Below are 13,189 nucleotides of genomic sequence, written 5' to 3'. Positions count from 1 at the left end.
GCTCCAAGCCCAGAAACATCTGGAAAGCCAGGTCTGACCAGATTCCTTCCAGGAGACAGATGTGCTTGCCCTGCCCTGCTGTGCACAGTCGCCATTCTCCACCACAACAAAGCATGAAGGCGGAGTTTCTTTCCCTCGGGTCTCTGGCCATTCCTTTAAAATAGCCTGTGCCGCCTAAAACTGGAAATAAAATTGTTGTGGGTTTGTTATGGGAGTGTTGGCTGTGACTTCCACTCCTGCCTTTCCAGCCCCACGGACAGACAGCCAGGCATCCTGCAGGCCGAGCTCCTGGGTGGTCTCTCCCAGGGCCATCACTGTTGAGCACAACTGTGCTACACTAAAGGCAAATGACCTAAACTATTAAAGTTCTCTGTGCTTGTGGACCTGAGGCTTAGTGAGTGGGGGTGAATTTTACCAAAGAGGAAGTGTTTTAGGAACACATATGACACTCTGGTACACATGACACACTGGCCTCCAGGTGGAGGTCAGCGCACTTATTTTTCAGTCAGAAGCAGAACTCTGATGATAAGACTGTGGCCTAGTCTCGTTCTATGGCTAGAATGGATTCCAGCAAGCCAAGGGGGCCCAGCTCCCTGTCCCAGCTGCGATGGAGCAGTATATGCTATCCTGCTTGGCCAGCTGCTCATGGAGATCACAACCACACCTTGTTCCTTGGAGAAACACCATAAACTGTGGCAAACACAGCTTCTAAGAGACCGCTATTTCACGAGACTGAGTATAGAGCTAGGAAATCTCCAGCTACTGCTGGGGTGTGGGGCCAGATGTTCGGACCTGCGTTTGTAATTTGTAATCTTTGGGAGTAAACAGATAGTAGCATGTGCTCAAGGTAGAAGAAACAAATTAATGGACAAAAAATGTCCAGCCACTGACTCTTTGTTACCAGTGAAGTAGAATAAAAGGCTATGCGCGGTAGTATTTCATTGACAAAACACTAAGAGCCCATTCTAGTTAGAGACCTCCTGAGATGGGCCTGCAGAATCTGGGGGACTGGGAGATGGAAACATTCATTTGCACGTCCCAGAAGTTAAAAACAACCAACCACCCCAAACCAGACAAACAAATGGAAGCCTCAGGTTTGCCTAGACACACCCAACACCCACATATCAAAACACCTTTCTCTGCAGAGTGAATAAGCTGTGGTTCCTCCTTTGCTCTGTAGGATGCCTCACAGTGTGAGTTTCTTTTTCTTGTTAAATAGTAGTTCCCAGGATGCCTGACTTCTACACAACACAACCCTGGCAAAATACCAGAGGGCTTTGAGGGGAAAGGAAAAGGAGATGCGCTCACGTGTGAGCACACACACATACACACACGCGTGTGCGCACACACCCCTGCAAATACAAGCCAGACAAACCCAAACCAAAATGATCAGGATAGAATGTCTGTCCAGTTACTCTCCTTGGATTCTGCAGAACTCCTTCAGGTTGGTCACCACCCCGCCCCCAACCAAGGACAGGCAGCAGGAGACCTCAGAGGAGAATTCTCCAGAGCAGAGGTTCACGACGGGGTGCTGGAGCCCCACTGGGAGTCTCTGGCCAGTCTGGAGACACTTGAGGCTGTGACTGCAGAGGGACTACTGTCACCTGGCAAGTACAGACCAAGCCTGATGTGAAACATCTTTCAGGACAGTCCCCAGCCACAAAGAATGACTCCAGCGGTGTAAAGGCTGAAGAACCCTGGTCCAAAGGGCTCTGCAGACCCGAGGCAGATCACAGGGCCCAGGAGGTCCTGATTGCCCTGTGTTTCAGATAAGCTAGCCGGAGGGGAAAGCCCCTCTGAGGCCCTGGTGCAACTTTCCCTGTGGCTGTTAGGTGAACCACGGACACTAAACTCACTGACCCGTGAAAATGCTGAAGCCACCCACTTAAAACATCTGCTCACCAGTCCATTCCCAGGTCTACAGGAGGCCTGGCGCAGAACCCTTCCCAAAAGTAATTCATGCCTCCAAGTCTGGCCACATCAACAGCTGGAAGCACCTCACAACCTGCCTTTTGATCCACTACCGAATGGCAACAATTATATTTTAATTAGTTATTTTTCATCTACTTGTCAGAACCTGTTTGGGTCATCCAAACGACTTCATATCCTCCTAACATTCCTCTGCAGCCTCAGGGAGCAGCTCAGATTTCTAAGCCTCTCCCCTCCCTCTGCTGGAGCCCTCATCTATTTCCATCACAGTTGGGGTAACTTTCTCGCCTCATTTCCTCCTCAGAGCCAGCACACCACACTTTAAACCGTCCCCCTCCCCGCACACATTATAATACACTTTTGAATGCAACTGTCCCAACAGCTAGGTTTTTAGGAAAACTATTTTTATTAGGAATACTATTTTTACTATACAGACCAGACTCCTCTCCCTGTGAGAGGTGGTGAGAGGTTACACACCGAGGGCTCTTTCAGACTATAGCTGAAACAAACAAGAACGCTCTCCAAACACACTGATCTTCATTCACAGTCCTGGGAGGGGGGTATACTAAAGAAAAGCACTCACGTGTTACAGCAGCGAGGACAGTAGGGTTCCAAGTCACCTTCACCACCAAATGCCCTCAACCATGGCTCTAAAGTACTTTCTTTTTCTCAAAAGAAAATTCCTCAGAGCTCTGCAGCCCAAAAGCACACACACAACCAAGCCAAAAGCCTAAAAACACTTTTTTTTTAAATTCATAGGAGTAATTGCACCAAACACAGCTCTTGTTTTTAAACCCCCGACAGCCTCTGGCAGGACCTGCCTAGTCTCTTTAGATCTGTATCTGAGAGATAGATGGTCCATGATCCAACTATGTCGCAACAGAAAAAAACAAGAAATAAAAGGCATTCGGGATAACAGAATAATAGAAGCCTCTGTTGCTACCAAGCAACCCAAAATATGTGGAGCTTCCCAGTGGCCCCCAAGCCTGCCCAGGAAGCCAGAGATTTAACAACTACCTCCTAAGGGGAAGGACCTTTGCAATGCCCTCTTTACCTTGTGCCAGGGTTCCTTTGGGCTTGATCCTGTTCCTCAGCTCTCCTGGGCAGGACTCCTTTGGGCTGCCAGCTCAGAACACTCTGGAAATGCCAGACCTCAGTCGGGTAGACTGAGGCCTCCTGCCTGTCTGCCTGCCGGCCCGCCTGGCTTACACACCAGGCTTCTCTGAGAAGCTAGGCTGCAGCCACGCGCATCTCTCCAGAGACTCACACAGGAAACCAGAGCAGTTGTGGCAGGATCCTTGGTCCGCTCACCGCCTCCTCTGCTTGCTTCACTGACTAAACACACCAGCCGCCACGACGGGCCAGTCCATGTTCCAGAAAAGGAGGGGGGTAGACATTCTTTCTTTCGTTAAAGGCAGGTGAGGAAAGTACCATTTCCTCACAGCCACTCACGATTAACTCCATTGTTAATCTGACAGTCACGCTCCCCAGGACGGTCCTGAAATGAGACTAGGGCGTTAAGCACGGTGTTTTAGGTTGGAGACAGGGAAAGGTGTGTGGCAAGCATGGCTCGCACACCAGTTTTCTCGTCCAAGTGGCTGCTCTGGAGACACGTTAGGAAGCTTTGTGCAAAAGTGAAATAAAACTGAGTTCAACTTTGGACGTGCATTCCAGACTGCAGAACTCTGCAGCGGGGCCGAGTGGAAACGCCATCTAAGGAGGATTTACTTGTCAGCCTGGCTCCAATTGCTACTTTACGTTTATTTATTTATTTGTTGTGTGTGTAGAAGGGTGTCATGAAGCAAGGGTGGAGGTCAGAGGACAAGTGGCAGAGGCCAGTCCCGTGCCCCCCCCCCTTCCATCATCATCAGGCTTGGTAGCAAGCACCTTTACCTCGCCAGCCCTATACTGCATTTTTAGTGCGTGCATGCGTGCATGAGTGTGTGCATGTGTGTGCATGCGTGCGTGTGTGTGCGTGTGTGTGCGCGCGTGTGTGTGAGTGTATGTGCGTGTGCCTGTGTGTGTGTGTTGGGGAGGTGGTGCTAAATGACTACCATGCTCTGGGAACTTTATACATATTATCTCATTTTCAATTAAAACGTTCTTCAGGAATCTCAGGTGAACCCGTGACAGAGAGATCACCGGCTCACGTGAACACACAACTAACCAGAAACAGACAAGTCTACTAGGATGAGGCAGCTCCCTCTGAAGGACCCTTCCTTAGGACGGAGGCAAGATTCTGTATTAACTCTGGTCACCTTCCACAAGATGATTTAGGGAAAACCATAGCAATTACTGGGCCATAGTGACCAACATATCAGAAGACCCTTCTCTATCCAATGGGATCTCCCTGAGCTGGTTGGAAGCAGTCCTAAGCAGTGCTGGGGAAATATAAAAGTTTTGGCAGCATAGCTGAGCCTAGGAGACGAAGATGAAGCTGTTAGTTGCACTTTCTAATAATTGCAGGGTGTTCACCAGAGCACTGGTGTGTTTTCTTCTAAAGACAAATTCTCAGAGTGGCACCTGTGGGTGACTTACCCCAGAATTACAGCAGCTCTGAGCCATTAGCCCACACTCCCCCAGGCCTCTCTGCTTGAACGCCCTACCCAGGCTCTCTGGGGTAGAATCTGAGGACCGACAGAGGGGCTGGAGCGATGGCTACAGATAACGCTCTCCCAGAAGATGCCAGCTTGGATTCCAGCACCCAAGTCAGTAGCTGACAACCACCAGAGACTCCAGTGTCCTTTGCTAGCCCCAAAGACACCATCGCAGCGCGCGCGCACACACACACACACACACAGTTCGTGTTGTGGTGACAGCACTGAGCATGAGTCTGGCCCATTGCATCGCAAGTGCACATGTGCGACAGTTGATAATGGACACGAACCACACGCTGACACGGAAACTCACTCTGGACATGTGACATCCAGGCGACTCTTTCGCACCATGGATCCTCTGGATTCCTAGCATCTCTGGTTGGGCACGTGGATAGCAGCCAATGCTTGTTAGAAGAGTGAAGGAGTCTGTCCTTCACTGAGGACAATGGGCCCCAGTCACACGGCTGTAAGCAGCCTTGGCATTAAAATTGGGCTTGCTCCCCATCAATTTTCAATTTTTCTACCTCGCCTAAATGTGGATTATCTATTCTTGCCCAGATTTTACTCATGTAACTACCACTGTGATCTTGAGTTGGGGGAGAGAGAAATAGCCATCTTCAGGGCTTACTGAGAAAAAAATCCAAATTTGTGAGTCTTCTCATGAAAAGGATAAAAAAAAAATCAATGTCATAGGGAGTTTGGAGACTCGAGTAACACACTGGGGTGGGCAGGCCTCAATGGTTCACTACAAACTGCCTTTCCAACAGGCAGGCCTCTGTTCGTCTCAGTGGACATGATTTGGAGAAAGCAAACGAGGAGAACCTAGTCAAAGGTGGAACCTACAAGAGGTGACAGAGGAGTTTAGAAACCGGGCTGTGATGACGGCTGATAAATCTGTAAAGTCACCCGAGATCACCAGATCATTCTTGACACGGGTGGATTTTGCAATGCCTAAATAGAACGAATATTAATCACTGAGTAGTTGGCTAAACCCTGCTTCAAGGAGACTCTGTGTTAAAGCCAAGGACTCAGACGACCTTTTCATTGTCCCCTGCGATATCCATCACAGTCACCATGAATCCAGGCCTGTCAGCTCCAAGTGCCAGCATGATGGAGGACAGCCCAGCAGAGCAGCAAGAAGCCTGCAGGGGTTGGCACTAAACAAATTAGACCAAAGTGAAGCAGGGGTGGGGGCATTAGTGGGCAGGGAGGCAGCTAAAGAACCCTTTGTTTTACATGTTGGGTGCTGAGGAAGTTGCGGGTATGTGTTCTTTCATGTTTTTGGTTGAAGGCCATGGGGAAATTCGTAATGAGAAAATGAACCATTCATGATCGCATTGCTAACTGCTAGATACCGGTGAAGACCATCAGAACATACTCTGCAGAGCCACGAGACACTGAGCTCATGGCCATAAGTGATGGAACCTAAAGCCAGTTCTAAGCATCATCCTGGCTCGGAACTGAATTTAAAATAGTGACCTATTTTATATGCACGTGTATTTGCCTGTGTGTGTTTCTGTATACCGCGTGCATGGAGGAGCCCCAAAAGAGGGTGTTGGTCCCTCGGAACTGGAGCAACAAGCAGCTGTGAGTCACCATGGGTGCTGGGAACAGAACCTAGGTCCTCTGGAAAAGCAGTGAGTGCTCTTAACCGGTGAGCCTTGGCTCTAACTTCTTAACAGAGCAATGTAAATCATCTCATATGACTACCTCAGGAGTACATGGAGTGGGGTAGAAGGAGCAGCCTCCTTCCGGCACACAGGCTTATTAAAGCTATTGGCCTTTACAGAATCTGTTCCTTCCTTTGTATGTCCAAGAAATGAAAACAATTGATCAGCAAACAACCAAATCATTCCTTGAGGTCCATCATGCCAGATATTGCCTTGGGCAGCTCATTCCTTATCTGATCAATGCCTATCAAAGCAATTCTCACCATGCCCGTTTTACAGCTGAGGGTGCTGAGGCAGAGCCGAAACTGAACAGCTCCAAGTGCAGCCAGGTGAATGGGCTCTGGTGTGTATCACACAACCTCCCTCCTCCTGCCCCACTGCTGCGTGACACCAAGTCCCAGACTCTAGTTCTGCTACCGAAACGCATACAGTCTTGCATTTGGTTACAATGTGCGTCAAGACCCCTTTGGGGGTCCAGTGAACCTTTCACAGGGGTTGCCTAAGGCCATCAGAAAACACAGATATGTACACTATGATTCAAAACAGCAGCAAAATTACAGTTATAAAGTAGCGATGAAAATGATTTTATGATTGGGGGTCACTACAACCTGAGGACCTGTGTTAAAGGATCACAGCATTAGGATCTGCGACCACTGGGTCGCAGAGCATATGGCTGGTCTGTAAGCTGGTTCCAATGTCTGCTTTGAGGGGGAGAAATCCCTGCACCTGTTCATTGCCGCCAGGCTGGATGGGCTATGGTCTAACTCTTCCCTTCCTATCTAGCTGGCAGCCAAAGACCAGGTCCATCTGCTGGAGTTGGCACGACAAAGTCAGGAAGCCACAGTGTCCAGGAAGCCATCACACTGAGGTGTAACAGAGTGGGAGGAGCCTGCTTCTAGAGCAAGAGAGACGAGATGGGAGGCTGGTGTTCCGTCTGGTCCAGGGGACCAAATGCTCCCTCCATCACCCCTGCAGCCCAGGGCACCTTCCTGGTGGGCTTTGGATGACTGGCACAAATTTAACACACTTGTGCAAAGAGGTGAAGTGGACAAATGCACAAGGACCCATGGGGGTCACGGGGAGGTCAACCCGAGGAGACACCTTTTGTGTCACAAGTCCTTAAGAAGGGGAGGGGATTGCACAGACAAAATGCCCAGCAGAAGAGGCAGGCCGGTAGTGACCGGGTGTGATTAACTGCTCTGCTCAGGTCTCCAGCCATCCTTGACCTGCTTGGCAGAGCCAAGTCATTCGTGAGGATACTCTTTCTCAAAGAGAATGGTTCCTGCTGAACCCCAAAATTCAGCTCACCTTATTAAATCCAAATACTGTTAGTCTCTGTCTTAGGGTTTCTAGTGCTGTGAAGAAACACCATGACCATGGCACCCCTTAAAAGGAAATCCTTTGACTGGGGTGGATTATAGTTCAGGGATTGAGTCCATTATCATCACAGTAAAACATGGTGGTATGCAGGCAGACACAGTGCTGGAGAAATAGCTGAGTAACCTACATCTTCACTTGCAGGCAACAGGAAGTGGTCTGAGACACTGTGTGTAGCTTGAGCATATATGAGACCTCAAAGCCCATGATGACATACTTCCTCCATCCAGGTCACACTGCTCCAGCAAAGCCACACCTCCTAACAGTGCCACTCCTTTCAGAGTCCATTTTCTTCCAAACCATCACAGTCTCTAATGAAAAAAATGTATGTTTAATTTTTAAATTTTTGTTTTATGTCTGTGGGTGTTTTGCCCGCATATATATCTGTGTATTACTGTCTTAGTTAGGGTTCCTATTGCTGTGAAGAGACACTGTGATCATGACAACTCCTATAAAGGAAAATATTTAATTGGGGTTGACATAATTTCATAGGTTTGGTCCATTATTATCATAGCAGGAAACATGGTGGCAGGCAGGCAGACATGGTCCTAGAGAAGGAGCTGAGGGCTCTATATCTTGATCCACAGTCAACAGGAAGTGAACTGCATTCTATACTGAGCATAGCTTGAGCAAAGGAGACCTTAAAGTTCACCCCCACAGTGACACACTTCCTCCAACAAGGTCACACCTTCTAATAGTGCCCCTCCTTCTGGGGACATTTTCTTTCAAACCACCACAACCACGTGTATGTAATGGCTGCAGAAGCCAGAAGAGGAAGCACTATCTACCTGGAACTGGGGTTACGGACTCTTAGGAGACATTATAAGAATGTGAATTTTTCCTGGGGTCCTCTGGAGGAGCAGCCAGTGCTCTTAACTGCAGGGCCATCTCTCTAGTCTTCCCTCCCTTCCTATTTTGAGACAATCTTCTATTTAACCCTGGCTCCTGAACTCTTTCTGTAGACCAGGTTGGCCTTGAACTCAGAGATCTGCCTGCCTCTCTATCCAAAGCACTAGGCTTAAAAGTATGTACCAACATGCTGACATGGAAAATAATTTTAAATAATAGTTCTTAAGCTTAAAACCTGATTGAGTCAGAAGAAAATGGCGCATTGTTTTCTAATGTTTTCTAATGTTTTACATGCGACTTCAATTAAGCAGTAAAATAAAATCATATGTTTAAAATCAAAGAGCGGTAAGGAAAATGTCCAGTCGACTTAGCTCTCTGAAGTCAGAAATCACTCTCAAAAACAAAACATCTTTTCAACTCAAGATAAATACAAATTTTTTTCAAACTGCCATTTCCGGATAAGGAAGCTCCTCCATTTGTTCTGACAGGAAACGGGGTGATTTTTCCATAAATATCGAATCTTTACTGCTGTGAACAGTCTTTGGTTCCCTTGGCAACACATTTCCGCCAGTGTAAATGCCAGAGAGAAAGTGAGTGGCTGCGGTGGGGGTGGGGGGTGGCGTTTATCATGTTAAGTGATTTGCTCCAAGTGGGGTGATTCCCGCTGTTAGAACAGAAGGGGTGAAGTTATTCTTTGCAAACAGCGTCACAGCTGACACACAGGCCCTGTGTGGAATCTAAACTCAAGGTAACTTCCCGTTCAATACTCTATACCAACCAACTCATCCTCTAGGGTCAGCACCAGCTGCAAGTGGTGGCAATCCACGGTTCCAGGAAGAATCAAGTTCAGTTTCCCACAGTGAGAAAGAACCCAGTACCAACTGATCCACAGTAAGTTCAAGCCAGCGTGGGCTACAGACAAAGATGATACCAACAAACACGCTATCAGTTTGACCTCTCACTTTTGTGCCTTTCTCTCTCTCAGGCCTACCCAGTTAAACTATGAGAGAGAAGGATAGAACACGGGCAGGTAGGTACGAAGGCTACTTACTGATCCTGCCAGGGTGCATGCCTAACTGCGTGTGTGTGTGGTGTGTGTGTGTGTGTGTGTGTTTCTTTTTGTTCTTTTAAAACCCCAGAGGCATTTATAGACACAGAGTAACAGTATCCCAGCTGTCATCTTAGGGCTTTGCAAAGTGCGCAGATATGTTTGTTTATACACATGCGTATGTATGTATACATTCGAGCCGAGATGCAAATTAGGTATCATAAAATTCACATTATTAAAATTCACACTTCAGCATTTTTAAATATATTGACGAAATTGGGCAACTATCACTGCTGTCTAATCCTAAGATGATTTTAGCACTTGTCCCCAAACCAAAAGCCCACCACCAGGTAGTGCCCCCTTCCTTCTCCTAGTCCCAGTATGTCTCTGCATATTTGCCTGTTCCATACAGTTCACAAAAACAGAATCATGTGACCCATGATCTTTTATGCCTTGCTTCTTTTGTTTACTTTTGAGTGTCTTCAAGTTTTTCCATGGTGTAACATGAATCAGTATTTCACTCTTTTCCACGGTCAGGTAATATTCCATTATGTAGACATACTGTTATTTGCTTAACCCATTTACAATGAAACCATTTCAAGCTGGGCAGGGCGGTATCATGGCCCCTAAAGTCCTACCAGCTCCACTTGTGCCCATCAGTTCAAGACCATCTTGGGCAACATAGCAAGAACCCATCTCCAAAACAGAACGAAAAAGAGGAAGCCATTTCTCTAGTCCTAGCCATTCATCAATAGCCTGGAATGAGGGGAGGAGGAGGACCAGTGTCCCTATTGTCACTGAGCCTCAGGAGATCTTCTACAACATCTGTGACGCTGGAAAGAGTCCCAGGCTGAAGCTCTGTGAAGAAAATAAGCCCTCGGATTGGAGAGAGCATTACCTATCTCCAATATTCTCGGACAGCCGTGCCAGGTGTCCTGGTAGCCTGCATCTGATGAACGAAGATGAAGCACCCTTTAGGCCTGACTCCACAGAAACACCACAGACGGCGAGCAGTCGGGGCCATCACACACTAGCAAAAATAAAGCCATGGAGAAGCAAGTGTTCAGCTCCAGCCCAGGTGTAACGGGACGACTAATAAGACAGACCACTCACTCCACCAGGAGCAGTAAATTTAGGTTCTTCAGCAAGCTGTACTTCAAGGCTAATTATCTGACTGTGGGTGGTGGCGCGCAGAAGTGCACACGCTCCCACGTGTCCCTCCTTCTGAGAACTGAGAGACCTGTTTTCTAATTTCAGTCTGGCTAATTAGTTCCAGATTCCCAGCACGAGAGAGCGTCTCTATAAATGGAGGTCAGTAGTGATGGCCTTGACCACTCCGCAGGCCCCGCTGTGAGAATTAAACATGTATGAGGCGGCTTGCAAATGTTAAAAAATATCATAAAAGTCAGGACACTGTGGTGGCTCACTATCCCCTGGGCACGGAACCTCAACAGAGGGACTCAATCCTTTTCCCTTCCCCAATCCTCAAAAATCTTTGTGCCCATAAAAAAGTTACAAAAAAAAAAAAAAAAAAAAAAAGCCCACATTGGTCTGAGGACAGAACAGGCAGGACACTATTTGCTTCCAACGAGGCAAGGCGAGGCACGGGATCTCACCCCCGCTGCGCCTGTGCTGACACACAGGACAAGGGTTTGGAGTGTCACACTGTTTTCCGCGAAGCATGTCTTTGAAGGTGACAACCAGACCTGTTGTGTGAATGGCATAGGATAAACTATGTTGCTCTCCCCAGGTAACAAGCTAGTCCAAGACAAGATCAACTCATGCATGGTGTGACCAAAAACTTGCCTAAAACACCCACACCAAAAAGCATGGGAGAGGTCTCTAACGTGACCTAAGCATTGGCCCCCACCCTATGTGAAAAATCAATTTTTTAACCAGTTAAAAAGCCAGATAAAACAAAACCACTGGCTTTCAATCCTTTGGAAAAATCCAGGGAAAGGATTTGACTGAATCCTGTTAGGGCTCCATTTCCCACCTGCTGGGAGTCGAGCAGGGAGGGTTTAAGAGCAAGCCTGAAGCCTAAATCCCATCCAAATGAACCCAGCAAGAAAGGATGGGCCCTGCTTGTCTACATGGAGAGGCAGGGGGATCCAATGGAGTCTCACTAGGGCTGGGTTCTTCAGCTGCTGTTCAGACAGTAGCACACAGGCCCCAACAGTGCCCCAGGAAAGCAGGCATCACCGCTCATTCTGGAAAGACCAGATTCTACCAGCAGGTGCTGACTGATGGGAGAGGCCCGGCAACGGGAAGTCAGGGTGACCTAAGCAAGGGTAACAGAGACTGTTTCCCACCCCTGTCTGAGAACCAGAAGGGACAGAAGAATGTCCCTGGGGACAGCAGGCTGCAGGTGTCTCTTTAGGGAAGGAACTTGGGCAGAGGGAACAAAGGCTGGGGCCACTTATTTTAAAAGGACCAAGACAATGAACAGTGACACAGAGTCTCCCTGGAGTGGAAGGGTTGCCAAGATGGCTTCAGAGAGAAGGAGGGGACATGGGACAAGCCCTTCCCCTTGGCTCTTAGAGCTTTGTTTACAGTTTGCAGTGGCTTCTTCACAATGAAGATGATGCTCAGCATCCGGAAAAGGGGTCTCCGGGAGGCATCCGCCAAAGAGGAGGGGGATTTGTAGCAAAGGGAAGCCCTGTGCCCATTGGCACCCATGACTGACCTGAGCCACCTTGCAGCTTCCAGAGTGGGGGTGGGGACGGAGAAGAAACAGGCAAGGCTGAGTCCAAGGAGAGTTCAAAGAAGGACAGGAGGAGGAAGGTGATCAACAAACCCTAGTACCTCACTCTAATTTGCTCCTGGACCTCTTAATAAAGAAGCAGGCCATAGCCATCTTCAGAATGCCCTTTGGATGCACAGGTCAGTCCGTAAACACTTTAAGAAAGCTTAGATTTTTATTCACGTATCTTTTGTGTCAGAGGGGCATGCCAGTGGAAGTCTCTCCTTCCACCACAGGTCTCAGAGACCTGACTCTGCCATCAGGCACAGCAGCAGGCTTCTTTCCCGCCGAGCCATCTCACAGGCCTCCTGGCAAACACTTCAAAGACACACCATTTACGACAAGATTGCACCCAAAGACAAAGTCACTGTTGAAAAGTCACAGGAAGTAAGGGACAATAAAAAGAGGTATGACGTAAGCATGCCTGCCTGGACACACAGGCCAGTCTCCAGACAAAATGAGCCACAGGCTCGGACCCCTTGGAGAATTCACATACTGGAAAGCACAGGGAATTTGGGAGTCAAGCGCCCACCCTGATCTCCATTAATGACAGGAGAGATGAAGATATTGAGAGGCTGGTTCAAGGTCCCCCAGTGGGTGAGTTCCAGAGTCAAGAGTAGATCCGGAGGCTCCCTGTACCTTTCTCATTAAACCACCTGGTCTCCACTCACCCTCTCCCCTCAGGCTGAAGAAAGGTGGGGCTGGGGCGGGGCTGGGGCTGGGATGGGGTTCAGCTGGTACAGCACTTGTCTAGCATGCATAACCTGAGTTCAAGCCCCCAGCACTACACACCCCAGGCATGCTGATCCACTCCCATAGTCCCAGCACTCAGGAGAAGGAAGTGGAGCACCAACTAGCGAGTCTGAGGTTAGCCTGGAATATGTGAGTCCCTGTCCCAAAATAATTCTTAAAAAACTCAAAAAGAAATGACAGACGTGAGGGTAGGATGTCGTTCTGAAGGCTCCATGCATGCTCT

At 48.4% G+C, this 13,189-nt stretch overlaps 1 protein-coding gene across 15 annotated transcripts in view; it reads right to left on the bottom strand.

Moving 5' to 3' along the window:
• Ablim1 (actin binding LIM protein 1) overlaps window positions 1–13,189 on the bottom strand; it is a 299,047-nt gene that overhangs the window by 79,374 nt on the left and 206,484 nt on the right. The window contains exon 1 of one of the 15 annotated variants that reach the window (XM_041661031.1): window positions 2,984–3,253. The exons of the other annotated variants lie outside the window; for them this stretch is intronic. The gene's annotated coding sequence lies outside the window, so the exon portion shown is untranslated. Of the gene's footprint in view, window positions 1–2,983; window positions 3,254–13,189 lie in introns of those variants that run through there. 15 annotated transcript variants of the gene reach the window in all.

The sequence above is a fragment of the Microtus oregoni genome, unplaced genomic scaffold (assembly GCF_018167655.1).
Source record: "Microtus oregoni isolate MIOR12 unplaced genomic scaffold, Mior012 000012F_ref0000307, whole genome shotgun sequence".
NCBI classification, from domain to species: domain Eukaryota; kingdom Metazoa; phylum Chordata; class Mammalia; order Rodentia; family Cricetidae; genus Microtus; species Microtus oregoni.
This window is presented reverse-complemented; position numbering and strand designations above follow the sequence as displayed.